The sequence below is a fragment of the Canis lupus genome, chromosome 6 (assembly GCF_011100685.1).
Source record: "Canis lupus familiaris isolate Mischka breed German Shepherd chromosome 6, alternate assembly UU_Cfam_GSD_1.0, whole genome shotgun sequence".
NCBI classification, from domain to species: Eukaryota; Metazoa; Chordata; class Mammalia; order Carnivora; family Canidae; genus Canis; species Canis lupus.
Window position 1 is genome coordinate 55,120,295 of NC_049227.1, and position 6,516 is coordinate 55,126,810.

At 45.6% G+C, this 6,516-nt stretch overlaps 1 long non-coding RNA gene across 1 annotated transcript; it reads right to left on the bottom strand.

The window, feature by feature from the left end:
* Positions 1-1,763: 1,763 nt before the first annotated feature.
* On the bottom strand, positions 1,764-3,042 carry LOC119872263. Its single transcript, XR_005361196.1, has 3 exons — positions 2,750-3,042; positions 2,337-2,491; positions 1,764-2,117 (listed from the first exon to the last, which is right to left on the bottom strand). It is a non-coding gene; the product is annotated as an uncharacterized LOC119872263 (long non-coding RNA).
* Positions 3,043-6,516: the final 3,474 nt, after the last annotated feature.

Sequence of the window (6,516 nt, forward strand, 5' to 3'; positions counted from 1 at the left end):
GGACGTGCTAAGGATGAGGGGCTGGCTAGACACCAAGTGAGGATGAGCGAGCTGGATTTTCAGGCAGATATCTGGGCTGGGTGTAACCAACCGGGGGTGCTTGGCACCATGACACTGGAGGGAAGATCACAGGGTGAGTGTGGATAGAGAGGAGGTAGGTACCCCAAGAACAGGGTCCTGGGGTACTGCAAAGCTAAGAGCTCACCTAAGCATCCTATTCTCATTTTTTAAAGGCTGGTATTCAATAAATTGTATTATTTTCAGTTTCATAAACCTCCTTATATTGTGCTTAGAACAAGGCAAACATAGTGGAAACCAGGGCTGTAGCACTGACATCGTGTCATTCACGTAAGAAATGTTTACTCCGAGCCAATGACATGTCAGGTATTAGGAGCTGTGGATGACCAGCCAAAGTCTCTGGCCTCCTGAAGCTTGTGTTCCAGCTGAGGACAAGGACAGTACTTGACATGTAAATAAACACACAAGACAGTTTCAGATCATAGCAGGAGCTATAAAGGAAGTAGAACAGATAAATAGAGGGTAACTCAGGACAGGAGCTGTGGCTTCACTGAGGACATTTTATCTGAACTGAACCAGAGTGAAGAGGTAGAGCCATGCAATGTTCTGGAGGAAGAACATTCTGGGCAGAGGGAGCAGCCAGTGCAAAGGCCCGAGATAGGAGCTTGGCTTGTCGGGTGACAGAAAGTAGGCTGGCTGGTGCAGCTGGGACACAGTGAAGGGGAGAGCGGTGTAGGAGGCAGAGCCAGAGAGGGGACAGGGGCCACTTGTGCTGAGTCTTGCCAGCATGGGTTTCATTCAATGAAACTTTGGGTTTCATTTTAAGTGCGCTGGGAAGTCACTGCAGATTCTCAGCCGGGGCAGCGATGGGATGGGACTTACCCTAGCTGTGGAGTGAGTGTAGCACGGGCTGTAAGGAGCAGAGAGACTGGCATGGAGGGTGTCACGGTGGATGAGGGCCCGGCCACCGGGGGCTGGACTAGGACAGGCGCAGTGCAAGTGGGGGAGAGTGCGAGGCCTTGCCCATGGATGGAATGAAGGCAGAGAGAAGTCTTCGATGACCCTGGGTTTCGGCTTGAGCAACTAGATGGATGTCATTCCGTGGACGAGAGACCTGGCAAACAGGAAAAGGGGCGGGTTTCCCCGAGAAATAAAGAGCTCCTGTCCAGCTGTGCTAAAATTGCACTGAGATGCATGCTGGTCATTTTGCAATTCTTTGTGTTATCGACAAAGTCCTACATTCACTGTTCATTCGGCGTCACACTCCCACCAGCCATGTTTCAGAGTTTCAATTTCTCCACATCCTCACCAGCACTTGTTATTCTGTTATCTTTTTTATTTTAGCCATCTGAGTGTGTGTGAGATGATACCTCGCTGCGGCCTTGATTCACATTTTCCTAATCTGATGACGTGGGATATCTTTTCATCTGTCAGTTTCTGGCCTGCAGGGTTTTGGGTCCCAGGCCGGGATGCCGGGGCATGGCTGTATTTAGAACATGCTGTTGACCTTCCCATCAGATCTAAGCAGGAGCATGTTTCATCAGAGTGTGAGCAAACATCGAGGCCTTTTCTAAAAACAGATGTGGTTTTTTGCCTGAGAGCCCGGCAAAGGACATTAACGTTGTAAGTTTTAAAATTATTTCACAAACTTAATGAGCAAAGGGGGGGAAAACTACGATGAATAAGATAGAAGAAAAACTCGATTAGAAGAAAATTTTATTATCTAATCTGATTCCAAACTTGAATCTTCTTCCATACGTATGCTTTCAGCCTACGAGTGTCATGATGAAATCACTCTGCTTTTTAGAGCTCATAATGGTAGCAACCTCAAACCAAGGCCGATTAAACAAACACACAAGTTCGCCATCATCCGCACGCTAGTCTATTCTCTGATGGGACTTCCGTGAGATGCTGACGGGTCAAACAGCTTGGATCTTCTGGAAAGCAGCTAGCCCGACAGAGGGTGAAAGAGGAAACAGAGGGTGGGCAGCCGGCTGCTGAAGGCAGCACTGGTATCTCATAAAGGCCCAGGCCTACCACTTCCCAGCCATGTGGTTTCAGGCAAATTGCTGACTTTCCATAAACCTCCATCTCTTCCTCTGAAAAACGCAGCTCAGTTTACTTACTTAAAAAGGCTGATTTGGGGCACAAATCAACAGTGAGCGAGGGAGCACCCACCCAGCCTGCTAAGAAGTGCTACATGAAGGACACTACTGGTATGTCATCTTTCCCCCAAACCCTCAGTAGGAACTCTCTTTCCTTTCCTTTTCAACCTCCCTCCTAGGTGCCAAACCCCAACCCCAGGAATAATGCCAGACCTTCAGAAGTTACTCAGCAGAAGTTGTCTTAGAGGAGACAAACCCAGGTGTCCGGATGAACAGAATATCAAAGAGATAAATGGATTTGGTCATTTAACAAATACTTGTTGGTGCCTCTTATGCTCCAGAGACTGTGTTAGGTACCAGAGAAACAGCTGTGAACAAGACAGACAAAAACCCATGCCCTCGTGGAGCTTCCACACTAGCTAGAGAGACTAGAAAGACTCCGAACAGATGGATCACCAGAGTGCGCTGGGGGTGAACTGGTGGGGAGTGCTCTGGAGAGAAACGAGGCGGGGAAGATGAGGCTGGAGATGGGTGCCTGTTGCTAAGGATGCCAATTCGCAGTTCTAAGGGGTGAATTCTTTGGAGGTGAGTTAGGTTTCTGGGGCTCATTTCTAAAGAGACCTCACCTTCCTTCCAGGGCAGCCGACACTCTGCTCCCAAGCGTGCAGCAGCTGGGCTCAGCCGAGGGCAATGTCAGGCCAAATGCAAGGAGACTGGCCAGCGCTGCACGCCACCCAACCCTGGGAATTAGATCACCTTGGGAAAGACTCTCCACCTTGGCTCTGAGTAAAAAAGGCCTGCACTGTGCTTCCTTAAATAGCACCGGACAGAAACCAGTTTCATACACTTCAAAGCCCTTCCCTGTCTGCATTGTATGAATGACACATTCCTATCTAAACTCACCCAGACTAACAGCCACTAATTTCCTAGCAACCCTGCCCTAACAGTTCTGGCATGGAATGGAATTAATTCTAGCACGGAACTGGAAGTTTATACTGCAGGAAAAACAAAAGACCTTTCAAAATTCTTCCTATATGTCTGCCCTACTACTCAATCTCCACCCGCATGCACCATCTTTGACCAAGTCCAACAGGTGGTTCTCTCTGTAGCACCAGGCAAGCCCTAACTGTGTGACAGCAGCGCTGAGAACCCTCTGCCTAAATAATCATACAGCTTGCATTTATTTACACTGAGCCACCTCAGGCTATTTCTTGACTATGGAATCATCCGTTTTCTGCCTCATGACAACTTTTGTAGGAAGCCCGGACAAATCTATACGGAAACAGATTGAGAATCACATCATGTGAGGGTAAAAAGGCTTTAGAAACCCGGCAAAGGGTGGCAGGTAGGTTGTATCTTGGGCTCCTGTCCCATGTGCCTGGTGCTGGCTCCATGTGGCTCCGGTATGTAAAGGGGTCCCTCGGGCAGCCAAGTGGGACGGAAGCAAAGGATGACAGACTACTGATGTCCACCGTGGACGAGACACAGGAGCCAGGCATGCCCCTTGGATGTTATGTTGTTATGTCTGACCCAGTTCCAGCTTCTCATCTTACAAGTGAGGGAGCTGATACTCAGGGAATTGGGGTGACTCCATCAAGGTCACACTGCCACTGAGAAACAGCCAGACCTCGAACCCAAGCATCTAGATTCTCACCTGAGAATTGCTGTCGAAATCCACTCTTTTCTGCTCTCATTCATAACGTCTACAGAGGGCTGATTTCATGAGGCCAGGAGGGCCAGGGAACCTGGCTGGCGCTGTGTAATGCTTGCCATGTGGCCCCTGGTAATCTGCTGTCCAGGGCTCCCAGCCTGGCTCTTGCTCCCTCTGCGCCCTCCCAACAGGACTGCTTGCCTCAAGCTATTGTGAACCCAGCAAGGAGGGTGAGGGTCCTGCCCATGAAGAAATCTACAGTGATTCACAGAGGCCTGGACTCCTGACCCAGATCCTGATGTTATTCCCTTTTCGCCATAGTCATGTTACCTTCAGAATTCTTATTATCCCAGTTTGGATGGGCTCAGGCTTGTGAGAATATGCACAGAACTGCTTTTATGTTTTTCTCAGAGTGATGCTGACACACATTACATTTACTTCTTCTTTTTTTTTAATAATAAATTTATTTTTATTGGTGTTCAATTTGCCAACATACAGAATAACACCCAGGGCTCATCCCGTCAAGTGCCCCCCTCAGTGCCCGTCACCCATTCACCCCTACCTCCCGCCCTCCTCCCCTTCCACCACCCCTAGTTCGTTTCCCAGAGTTAGGAGTCTTTAAGTTCTGTCTCCCTTTCTAATATTTCCTACCCTTTTCTTCTCCCTTCCCTTCTATTGCCTTTCACTATTATTTATATTCCCCAAATGAATGAGACCATATAATGTTTGTCCTTCGACTGACTTACTTCACTCAGCATAATACCCTCCAGTTCCATCCACGTTGAAGCAAATGGTGGGTGTTTGTCGTTTCTAACGGTTGAGTAATATTCCATTGTATACATAAACCACATCTTCTTTACCCATTCATCTTTCGATGGACACCGAGGCTCCTTCCACAGCTTGGCTATTGTGGACATTGCTGCTAGAAACATCGGGGTGCAGGTGTCCCGGCGTTTCATTGCATCTGTATCTTTGGGGTAAATCCCCAACAGTGCAATTGCTGGGTCGTAGGGCAGGTCTATTTTTAACTTTTTTAAAACTTAGCTTACATGGCTATGAATAACTGACTCCTTTGATGAGAAAATACATTCATATGTAGATGTCACTGGAAGGGAAAAGGGACCAGAAAGGTTTGTTTGTTTTAAATTTATCATAGGATATCTTTCTTTTAAAAATAAAATAAAATAAAATAAAATAAAATAAAATAAAATAATAAAATAAAATAAAATAAAATAAATCCTAGCTCAACTGATGATGTGCCTTTTCCTTTGGCCCAAACCTGGTCTCCTGCCAGGTCCCACACTGGTCATCACCTCCTCCTGAAATGTTCTATTCTTGCGGGACAAACCCTGTTCTTCCCTTCAGGGTCTAAAGTGCTCCTTTGTCTTGGGGTAAGAAAAGAAAATTTGTCTAGTTCAATGGACTTATTTTGAGTATCTAAAAGGTGCCAGGCATGTGTCAGGCACTCAAGGCTTAGAAGTAAATGCAATAGGTCCCTGCCCACAGGAAATTTAATTGAAACTTAAATTGAGCCCGAGAAACACAGAGTTGAGCCTGTGTCATTTAAGCTTTGCCCTAAATCCACTCTTCTGTGGTCATGCACTGTGTCGCTTTTGTTCCCCACTCTGTCCCCAGCACTGAGCACAGTGCCTGGCACATGGTGCCAAGAAAGACTGGTGACTCATTGAATCACTGATTCCTTAATGACCACCCTACAAGGCACACAGCATTTTTCTCCTTTTACAGAGAAAGAACTGAGGCTGCCAGCAACTAAGGACCCTCTCCCAAAGTCTCCTGGTAGTGATGACCCAGGCATTTGTTTTTTAAATCCTTTGCTTTTTCTCCTGTGTAGCACATCCTACCACTTCCCTTTCTAGACCTAGTGTTCTCATCTGTAAATTCGGGGGAGCAGCCTAGATGATCCCATGATCCCTTAAAGCTCTAAATTTTGTAGCCAATGTCCAAAGTTGGTACTAGCATGCATACCCTATTTTCCCTGGGTGGGTTCTCATGAGTTTTTTTCTTAAGAGGCACTTCTCCTGTTCCCATCATACTTCAGCTCTTTGAGTTTAATATTTCATTTTGTAAGCTGTTTGTAGTACCCCTAGATCTGTATTCTTTGCTCAGGGACTTCTCATTTCTTAAAGTGCATGTCTGTGTAAACCTGCCTTATCTGGACTATGTAAATCACACACTTTACTTCCCCATGCCAAGAATTTCTCAAGGACAGCAGCCAGCTTTTGGTGCTCCGTGGCAGGCTTCAAAGAATCCCATGCCTTAAGATGGACAAAATATTCCTTGGAAATGACAACTCTCGATTTTAAAAGGAAAGATACAGATTTTTACAATTTTGTGGGATCATAAAACTGCATTTTTATATACTAACCATGAAAAATCAAAAATGAAATTAAGAATTTCATTTACAATAGCATCAAAAGGAAGAAAATATTTCAGAACAAATTTAACAAAAGAAGTGCAATACTGGTACCCTGAAAATTAAAAAAAAAAAAAAAAAAACCTTGTAGACAACCGAAGAAAAAAAATACATGGAGAGATGGCCCATTTTTGTAGACTGAAGGACTTAATATTGTTAAGATAGCCACACTCCCTAAATTGATTCACAGATCACACACAATCCCTATCAACATCCTGGCTGTTTTTTTCTACAGAAATTGACAAACTGATATTAAAATGTATGTGGAAATGCAAGGGACCCAGAATAGCTAAAATGATATTGAAAAA